This window comes from Vulpes vulpes, chromosome 12, assembly GCF_048418805.1.
Source record: "Vulpes vulpes isolate BD-2025 chromosome 12, VulVul3, whole genome shotgun sequence".
NCBI classification, from domain to species: Eukaryota; Metazoa; Chordata; class Mammalia; order Carnivora; family Canidae; genus Vulpes; species Vulpes vulpes.
In genome coordinates, this window is record NC_132791.1 from 76,831,046 (window position 1) to 76,841,811 (window position 10,766).

Genomic DNA, 10,766 nt, shown 5'->3' on the forward strand with positions numbered 1-10,766 from the left:
CTTTGTTCAACCAAGTATGTAAGTACGTAGGCCTAGCCACTTCTCTGGGTTTTTGTTTTCTTGTGAAGACTCCATGTACATGGAAAATAAAATTTGTATGTTTTTATCCTGTTCATTTTATCTCCCTTACACATCACTGTTGTGAAGCAACATTATTTATTTATTTATTCATTTGGGGGCAGAGGCAGAGGGAGAAGCATATTCCCTGCTGAGCTGGAGCCCAACATAGGACTCGATTCCAGGACTCCGAGATTATGATCTTAGCCAAAGGCAGATGCTCAATTGACAGAGCCACCCAGGTGCCCTGAAGCAGCTTTAAGTATCTAAAATATACCAGAAAGCATTTAAAACCACTTTATATATATACATATGAATATGAGTTTATGTTTTGTTACATATTTTATATATATATATATATATAGAGAGAGAGAGAGAGAGAGAGAGTTCGTTCTTAGTCGCAGACAAGAAAGGCTGACTCTGACTGATCAAACGTTAAAGGTGATGTTTAAAGGAATAGATGACTACGTTCTGGGGAGGGCTGTGGAACCAGGCCTGAAGACACTTCCAGGTACAAAACCCAAAACCTAGCTATGCGGTCAGCCTGGCACTGCCATTACAGCTGCCATCAGTACTTGACCCACCTGGAAGCCATGGTTGGTGCCACTACCAAAGTCTGGATGTTCTGATAGCTCCTGTCCCAGCAGAAGGGTAGCTCCAAATAGTCTCTGCTGTCCCGTCCATCAATTCTGAAAAGAAGTCTTTGGAAGGTGAGCCTGATCAGTGGCGCCTGGTCACATATATCCATTTCAGCTGTGCGGGAGGCTGACGGTTGCAGGTCGGGTGCCCGGTTACGGGAGGCCAAGCTCTAGCCTGGGAACTGCACAAATGTATGAAAGAAATAAATGGGGCGCCTGGGTTGGCTCAGCGGTTGAGCCTCCACCTTTCGCTCAGGGTGTGATCCTGGAGTCCCGGGATCGAATCACAGGATGGAGTCCCACATCGGGCTCCCTGCTTGGAGCCTGCTTCTGCCTCTGCCTATGTTTCTGCCCTTCTCTCTGTGTCTCTCATGAATAAATAAATAAAATCTTAAAAAAAAAAAGAAAGAAAGAAATGGACCAGTAGTTTATGCAAATAAATGTTTGCAGTAGTTTGCAAACATTTTGTCTTCCAAGTTCCCCAGAAGAAAACAAAACAAAACAAAACCATATATGCTTGAAACCAAAATTTAATGATGTTATATTTTCATGTATTAAATGAAATGGTACTTCGATATTTTCTATCCATTCCATTCCATTCTATTTCTATTTCTATTTCTATTCTATTCTAATAAAATCCACATCAATGGATACAATGTAGGAAAGATGTTAGGGCTCAAAGCCGATGGCCAAGAAAGAATTCCTGAGATATCTTTGGTGCAGAAAGGTGGTTTTATTAAAGCACTAGGATAGGAAGAACTGCCCTGGAGGAAGGAGGGGCCCATTAAATACTTTCCAGTTGGAAGGAGGTTAGAGATAGAGTAAGCCTTTCAGGTATTTTGGAAGCAAGGTTTCCAGGATCCTGAGTGGATTAACTATTGTTGGGAAAAGGTCATTTATTACTGTTTGGTAAAAACTCAGTCATGAGACTCTTCAGATGTATATCGGCAGGTCATATGCTTGGAGGGTGATTGCCAACAAGTATCTTGGCAGGGGCGGGGGCGGGGGTGGGGGTGGTATGGGGAGGGTGGGGCTAGAGATAAAGGAAAGTTTCAAAAGGATTTTTTAATGTTAAAGTAGACTTACAGGATCCTGGAGGTTAGGATACTTTTAAGCTATGATTGCCCTTTGCCCTTAGCAAAGTATTAACATTGAGGCAATTTCTAGAGGAATGTCACTCTGCCTGCCTGTTTTAAGGGCTTTGTCAGTGGGTGATAAGTAGTAAGGAAATTTTATTTTTCTTTTGTCTTTGGTTCCCACATCAGATATAGGTAAATCCAAATTTTAATCTTGGATTCAGAAGTGCAGTCAAGGGACACCTGAGTGGCTCAGTGGTTGAGTGTCTGCCTTTGGCTTAGGTTGTGATCCCAGGGTCCTGGGATCAAGTCCCACATCAGGCCTTTTGCAGGAAGACTGCTTCTCCCTCTGCCCGGGTCTCTGCCTCTCTGTGTCTCTCATGAATAAACAAATAAAATCTCAAAAAAAAAAAAAAAAAAAAAAAAAGAAAGAAAATTTTAAGAAAAAAAGTGCAGTCAATAACTGAATAAACATACCATTTTCAGAGTAAATTAATTTGGATGATTAAATATTTTCATAAAAGATATGTTGCAATAACTGTTTTTCATACTGTATATGTGAATATGCTAAAAACATAATAACATACATTTCTAGGAAAGTTTACATTATATTTTTTCTTTTTTTTAAATAATAAATTTATTTTTTATTGGTGTTCAATTTGCCAATATACAGAATAACACCCAGTGCTCATCCCATCAAGTGCCCCCCTCAGTGCCTGTCACCCATTCACCCCCCACTCCCTCCCTCCTCCCCTTCCACCACCCCTAGTTCGTTTCCCAGAGTTAGGAGTCTTCATGTTCTGTCTCCCTTTCTGATATTTCCTACCCATTTCTTCTCCCTTCCCTTCTATTCCCTTTCACTATTATTTATGGAAAGTTTACATTATAGAAAAGATCAACTCAAGTTAGAGAACTAAAGAAACAGTTTTTTGCTCTTTTCTTTTAAGTATGCTTCACACCCAACATGGAGCCTTGAAACCATGACCCTGAGATCGAGTCGGATGCCCATCCAGCTGAGCCACGCAGGCACCCCAATAAATAGGTTTTTGAATCACACTTAAAGCAAATATGGACCTACCAAATCCTGCTAATCCCTCTTTTTTTTTCTTTCTCTTAGAACTCATGCCAGCAAAATAAAGCTTAGGAATTCCATAGCAACATATGGCTATTCCATTAAATAGTGATAGAAATCTAGCTCACTTTGATTACATATGAGCCTATAAAAGTGGCATTTTTGTGAGAAAATTTTGGGTAAAATTATCCTCTTTGAAAGGTGGACGTTAAAATAAAGATCTGTAACAACAAGAAACAGGAGACATATTTATTTTACAAATGCAGGTTGGGAACCATTAAACAATTTATTACAAATTAAGGGTTTACAGTCTGTATCTTAAAAGTCTGCAATAGGGCTTTGTAGCTACAAGCCTGACATCTGTCTAAAGGAAAATGTTAAGAGAGGAAAAAGTTCTAGGGGAGCAGTTAATATTAAAGGGGAAGAATTCATATAAAAGTTTTCTTGTGGCCTTTGATAGTGTAATCATTGATTGAATCATTTAGGCATTGCACAAATATTTACTAAGGGAATAACATGTGCTGGTAATTACCTGGGTCCTGAGAATATCAAAATGAAGATATTGTCCAAGTCTTTAAGGCATCTAGGGAGCTGTTTAAGTGTGTAGTAGCTCGGAAGTCGTATAGGGAACTCCGAAGTTGTGTTAGGCAATGTGTGGAGTACATTTTTTGGAATGTTAGGAAGTCCTAGGCACTGATTTTTCCTGGGAGAATCAGGTGAAGTTCTCCTGAAGGAAACTCTTAATGGAATGAAGGGGATCAGGATATGCCCACCCCAAAATATGCCACCCTATATAAGCACTTATACAAAGCATAAGAATTAATTTTGTACTGAAGGCATTTGAATTCCTGAAATCTTTCTTTGCCTAAATGCGGATCCTCAAAAATAACTCAGTGTCATACATCCCCTCCTCAGGAGCAAGACTAGTCAGTCTCCTGTTGGAAATGAGAAGCTGGTACCACTTCCAGACAGACTGTCATCAGCTATCATATCTGCCATCTACTCTTTTAGGGTCCATTTATCTTTCCAAAAAGTCATTTGCTTTTCCATGAGAACCCTTCACTCCCTGTCCCCTAAGAAGTGAGATACATAGATCCCAAACTCTAACTTCCGCTTTAGGCTGTCTTTTCTCAGTGTAATTTGCAGGGCCCAGCCAGAGAACCTCAGAGCAGTGGAGGAAAAAGATTTTTGTAGAATCTCCAAAGGAGTTGCAAGTTCTTTGTGGAAGAAGAAATGGTGTATATAAAGGACACTGTTGAGGAAAACAAAATTCCACATATGACAAGTTGTTGAGTATATTCAGCTAGAGGAGTCAGCGTTGGATGGGGACAGAGGCTGGAAGAGGAGATTGTGCAGGTGAGCAAGTGCCAGAAAAAACACAAGAATTGGATTTTATTCTGTAGATGTTAGGAGAACCAGTGAAGGCTTTTGATTTTTGTTGTTTTGCCTAAAAGATAGTGAAATGTGCACATCACTCAGTCTCTGACCGCAGTGAGGTGGAGGGATTATAGGGGAAGTGGGGTGATGAAGCATGCAGGGAAAGATCGGACATGAATCTGTGGGCACAGAAGGGCATTGAGAATCGGACTGGAAGGCTATGTACAAGAGACAGAACTTCCCTCTACCCTTCCAGGGTGTCTGGTTGAACCTGAGAATTAAATTGACATAAAACAGATTAACTAGGGGATCCCCGGGTGGTGCAGCGGTATGGTGCCTGCCTTTGGCCCAGGGTGCGATCCTACAGACCCAGGATCGAATCCCGCGTCGGGCTCCCGGTGCATGGAGCCTGCTTCTGTCTCTGCCTCTCTCTCTCTCTGTGTGACTATCATAAATTAAAAACAAAACAAAACAAAACAAAAAACAGATTAACTAGAGAAAAGCATACACATGTTATTTAGTATTTTTATGTGTTCATAGGAGTCTTCCCAGGAAAATGAAGACCCAAAAAGTGGTTAGGCCTAAGGGTTTACATAGTAGGTTGAACAAAGTGTAGTAATCCTGAAATAGCAACAAAAATAGGGAGGAAAGGAGATGCAGGCTTATTTTAACAAGGCCTGTCTGTACAGATTTCTCTTAGTGCAACTCCCTGTTTCTGGTGATAGATTCTTCTCTTCTGGATATAGAGATGACACCTTTCACATGGGATCATTATGTGCTTTCAGAGAGAAATGGGAAAGTCAGAGCCCCATTCTCGTAACCGTTTTTCAAGTGCCTTTAGCTCAGAATAATCCTTATGCCAAACTGGTGTATGTTGGGGTGGTCTATTCTATCTTTCAGCTGATGCTCAGGTGTTTCCTGGGTGTGTGGATGTCTCACCATTTATGGAAGAGATGGCTCAAGGAGGATCTATAGGCTGATGTGCAGAGAATGCAAGTTTGTAAATTGGTTAGAATCACAAGCAGGAACCCCAAAAGCAAACTGAGAAGAATCATACTCACATAGGATGAATCAGGAAGAAAGGTACCACAAAACCCTGTGAAGAGAAGGGAGGAGAGATGAACAGTGTCAGATTTAGCAAAGATGTTATTAGGTCACTGGTAACCACAGCAAGGGTATTTTTAGTGAGTGGTGCAGAAGTCAGATAACCCTGAATGGTTAATGAAACATGGAGGTACTCCAGATTACTTGGGAGATTTAACATAAGAAAAAGGTAGGAACTGACAGGGCTCTGGATCAAACTGAGACACAGTGTGTACATAGATAGTAAGGCACCAGGAGTGGAATATTAAAACTTAATGGAAAAAGTTGGTAATATGTCATGGGCTCCATTAAAACAGACTAATGCTGTCCAAGAGAAGCAAGGGCACGTTTTCAGGTAGAGAAAGCAGATATAGAAGAGAAGCAGCAGGGTGAGCATGGCCTGGTCTGAAAGCCACCCTAGCCGGCTGCCAACTACAAGTTTCCAGAACCTGCCAGGGGACGAAGTGCGCGCGAACTAGAGCCCACGGGAAGGAAGGACCAGGTAGCGGCGTTACCTTCGTCCTGCGAAAACAGCTCTTCTTCTGAGGAACACCTTGAGCACCCCGCGGGTCTCCTCGTAGATGAGGCCCGAGATGCGCTTGACGCCGCCGCGCCGGGCCAGCCGCCGGATGGCGGGCTTGGTGATGCCCTGGATGTTGTCGCGCAGCACCTTGCGGTGGCGCTTGGCGCCGCCCTTGCCCAGCCCCTTCCCGCCCTTGCCGCGACCAGACAAGACCTACAGTGAGTGACAGTCACACTAGTGCCGACATCCTGGCTGCGGCCGTTTATATACCACTGCTGCGGCCCTTTGCGGAAACTGAAACGGTGGAGGCGGGACCGGCACCCGCTCCGCCTCTTCCATCTCTCCGCGCGGGGCTCGCGGCTGAAGCCTGGAAGGGGCGGAGCCTGGGACTCTCCCACTCGGTTTCCTCGCAGAGCGGGAATCGCGGGTTTCCCTGCCCAGGTCCGCCTGTGGGTCCCTCCGATCCTTGACGTTTGTTTAAGTCCCCTAAGCTCTTTTATCATTTATAAAATGTGAAGATTCTTTTAAAAATACAAGTACTAATGCTTACAATTTTAATAATACTTACTTAAATTTGGCAGATCAAAGGGGAACATTCCCTTTGGCCGAACTTGTAGACTTAGGTGGTTTTCAGCATTCCTGATTAAAGAGGGAGCTGTAGGACGGGGAGCAAACCTTAATTGGATTTCTACTCTTTACTCCCAAATTTATAAAGCACCATTTGCATCGTAGAGATGAAGAATCCCAGACCCGGAGACCTCACTCTGTTCCAGTAAATGATATTGTTGGGGTTAGACCGGAGGCCTTCTGATTCCGGTCTTTGTGAAGTTGCCATCTACCACTGATCTATGTCAGTAAAACATTGAAGATACGTGCATCATGCTGTGCAAAAGTTTGTAAATCAACAGAAGTAATAATAAAAATCAACGCTAAGAAACTAAAATATTGTCCAAGTAAAAAAGAGAATTAATGTTCTACACACAGATGATACATTGATATACCTAATAAAGAAATGCCAATATTTACTCATTCTGCACACTCGTAGTAAGTGCCTCCCTTCTGTGTCCTATAAAAGGTAATTAAGAAAAATTCCTTCTCTGCTGGTACCTATGGTATAGGCAGTCAGCAGATTATTCATTTCACTATCTGAAATTTAACTCAGTTACAGTTACCTGAAAACTTAAGACACAGTGATCTCCTTATGCACCAAACAAGAATCACTGATTCGTTCACTCATTCAACAAGTTTGGGTCTAGTATATGCCAATATCAGTGTACAAATACCAGGTTTACAAAGAGGATCATACATGTAATTTCTTTCTCTTTTTTTAAAGAATAAAAAGCTTAGAAGAGTGAAGAGAAAAGTAAACTCAGGGTGAGGGGTCAGACATCAGCCCAGAATGCAGTTTCTGCTGAGCAGTAAAGGGTGGAGAAGCTGTATCCCAGCAACAACAGCATCACCTGGAAGCTTATTAGACACACAGGATTTTAGATCCAACCCAAAGTCTACTGAATTGACATGGCAATTAAAAATAACAGGATCTCAAAGTGGGTGGCACGCTTTCTCAAGTTTGAGAAGAGTTGTTTTAAAGCAGTGCTGCCCTATGTTAGCCACTAGCCACGTGCTCATTTAAATTTATATTACTTAAAATTAAATCAAATTAAGAATTTCTTCAGTCACTACAGCCATATTTAACTGCTAAATAGCCACATGTAGGTGGTGGCTGTCTATTTGACAGTGTAGATAGGGAACAATTCTATCCTTGCATATATGCTGTTGGGCTGTGCTGTGACAGTAAATTTCTTCTGAGGAACTTCTAGTCCAGACTGGGAAGGGACTGTGGTGGATGTTTGAAAGTGAGATTTACTGTAGGAAGTGAGGATTAGAGTATTTTTGAAATATGATGGAGAATAATCAACTTCTGGGTATACCAGATAGTATAGACAGAGGGGGACATACAAAAGGAAATTGGAAGTTTGACATCAGTAGTGCCCTTCTTAGGAAATAAAATGAGATATAGTTATCCTTGAAGAGGAGTTTCAAGTGGGAGAATGTCCTCAGATGACAGCATCTGATAGGAAATTTAAAAAGATGTGCTATCTTATGGCCCTTCTGAATACATTTGACCCAAATGCAATGCTCTATCTGCTATCGAGGCCTTATGTTTTCTTCACTCTTTTTGGTATTTATTTAGTATTTACTTATAGTCCTATTTCTCCTTAAACTTTGAGATTCACTGAATTTTGGAACATGAAAGTACAGCCACTGTGGACTGACCTGATGAGTGCTACCTAGATCTTTCACGGTGGTTTATGAGAGCGATCACTCATCCAGCTGTGTTTTTTCTCAGTTATTATTATTATTATTATTATTGTTTTTAAAGATTTTATTCATGAGAGATACAGAGAGAGAGAGAGAGAGGCAGAGACAGGCAGAGGGAGAGGCAGGCTCCGTGTGAGGAGCCTGATGTGGGACTTGATCCAGGAACTCTAGGATTAGGACCTGAGCCAAAGGTAGACACTCAAGTGTTGAGCCACCCAGGTGCCCCTTTCTCTGTTTTTTTTTTTTTTTTTTTTTTTTTACATTTATAAAATAAATGTAAAGTTTCAGTCTAGTGTAAAATCAATCATCTTAATATATATACACAGACTGAGGCTTGAAAGTAATGAACACAATTTTTTTGTGTGGGCTACCAAGGTAATAGGGAAAACATTTCAAGTTTACAGTCCCTTGGGATGAGCCAGCTTTCCAGAATGTTGTCCATGCTACATTTACAGAGAGGTTAAGTACTTGGGTCTTAGGCAGTAGCAGTGATCATATTCAGTCAAGCCCCAACCTTCTATAAACATCTGTGGAAGAATTTTTGAGGCGGAATCAAGTCTCAACTATTGCCCTCTGGGAAGGGCAGAGATTACCTACAGTTAAGGAAATAGCCCCAGTGTCTTCTCATTTATTTGGAACCTAAATAACCCTGGGAACCAGCAAGAACTGTACAAGAATGGAATGGTGACATCTGCTGTGGGAACTTGTCACCTATCTTAATTGAGTGTATGTAATTTAGGGAATGATTCCAAAGGGGTATTCAGCTACTGATGTTTTGACTACTATGATGACTGAAATGGTAAACTTTTAAAAATCTTAATTTTAATTCTATCTTTAGGTCTAGATAATAATAACCTCTGATCTGAAAAGAAACAGGGCTGATACAATGTTTGGGACTATTGCTATTGACAATGCTATTGAGGATGACAAATAGCCTCTTCCAGATATTCATAAAATGCCTCTGAGGGGAGAACTGCATGCTGCAGATCCAATCCTATAAATCTACCTCTTTATACACAGTATTTGTGGTTGATATATAACATGGACCTAATCCCAGAGGCTTGGTTTGAGTTAATGCTGTCAATAAATGACTATTTAAAAACAAGCCAAGTGCCCTTTATGGAATTAGTTAAGTGTGGAGAGATGACATCTTCCAAACTGATTATCCTATCTTGGATTTATTTGAGAAAATTCTTAAATCATTATTGAATGTAACCTAGAATAACAAAATTTCGATAGTAAGGGTATTTGTTAGAAGAAACATAACACCAAAATACTCTTCTTGTTTATCTGTTTTAAGAAGCATGGAGTTTAATTTCAGTATCCAATTAGTTGGTAGAGAATATTAAATTTGTGCTTACTTACCCAATATTTACCTAATTTCATTAGCTTTGTTGTGTTGCCAACTAAAAGAGATAAAACAGTAAAGTGGGTCATATTGTCTGTGAAATGTTTGTTCAACTTCTTAGGTGGACATATTTAGCCAAATAATTGAGGTTGTGATAGCCTAGTTCATATTCTGTTAGTAAAAAGTCCAGGAAGCATTAGGAAAATCCAGAGTGACTTAAATGAGAACTTTTGCTTTCTAATCTTATGTCCCTACTTCCAATGTTGGAAAAGAGTCAAATGAAATTTGTACTTTAAATATCATTTTGAAATACAGGAAATATGTTCAAAGTTCTATATTAAGTATTGGAGGGAAAATATCTTATGGACAGGGTGTCTGTCATTAAGTAATTTGGTTTCAAGGAGATGGGATATAAACACGTGACTTTGTGTTCTTCAACACCAGACTGGTAAAATGACATAGAACTGCCATTCCATTGCTTCTATGACAATATCACTTTTCCTCCTTAGAGTTTTGGTGGTTGATTTCTAATGCCCACTCTGGGTCTGAAAAATCTATTCTACTCCTATTTTAGGGAAGTTTCCATTTAGAACTGTTTATCTGGAAAATGAATGGAGCAACATTGCCCCCATCCTTCCTAAAATGTTTAAATCACCAAAACACGGGGATCAAACAGTTTACGTACTGGTCACTCAAATACTTAAAAATGAATCTATTAAAAAAATAGTTATCTATTTTGAACGTAAAATTTTCAATCCCAGGGCCCATCCCCAGTGCTCACTGCAAACAACTGTGGGAGAGCTGTGCTATTGCTCTCGCGAAAAAAACGTTTTTCCTTGTAGGTTTGAGTAAAAATGAGCTTATTTATGTAAGCTCGCAAAGAAAAGAATGTGCAGAATAATACCCTGGAAGACAGACGTGCAAAGGAAACAGAGAGAAATGGTATTTTTAAGGAAAATCTGAAAGTTGTCTCAAGTTGACGGAAGTTTTCGAGAGAGTTTGGAGAATCAGGAAAGTTTCAGAGTACTGGTTTCGAAAGTAGGTAAAGCAAATAAGGCAGGAACGAAGCCTGAAGACTCTTGGATCCGTTTCCTCCAAATCTCTAATTATTTCATGCCTAGATTTCTGATGTTTTTCTTCTTTTTTGAGAGGAAAGAAACACAGCCACGCTGCAGAGCGGAGGAGCCCTACGGAGCAGCGCGGCGTACCGCGCAGGCAGCCAATCATCACTCAGTCGTGCTCTATATAAACCCGCGGCCGCCCGGCTGGA

General features: G+C 40.7%; 1 long non-coding RNA gene across 1 annotated transcript; it reads right to left on the reverse strand.

The window, feature by feature from the left end:
• Window positions 1–3,078: 3,078 nt before the first annotated feature.
• LOC112910331 (uncharacterized) lies at window positions 3,079–6,150 on the reverse strand. Its single transcript, XR_003233234.2, has 3 exons — window positions 5,819–6,150; window positions 5,282–5,316; window positions 3,079–4,665 (listed from the first exon to the last, which is right to left on the reverse strand). It is a non-coding gene; the product is annotated as an uncharacterized lncRNA (long non-coding RNA).
• Between the last annotated feature and the right edge of the window lie 4,616 nt (window positions 6,151–10,766).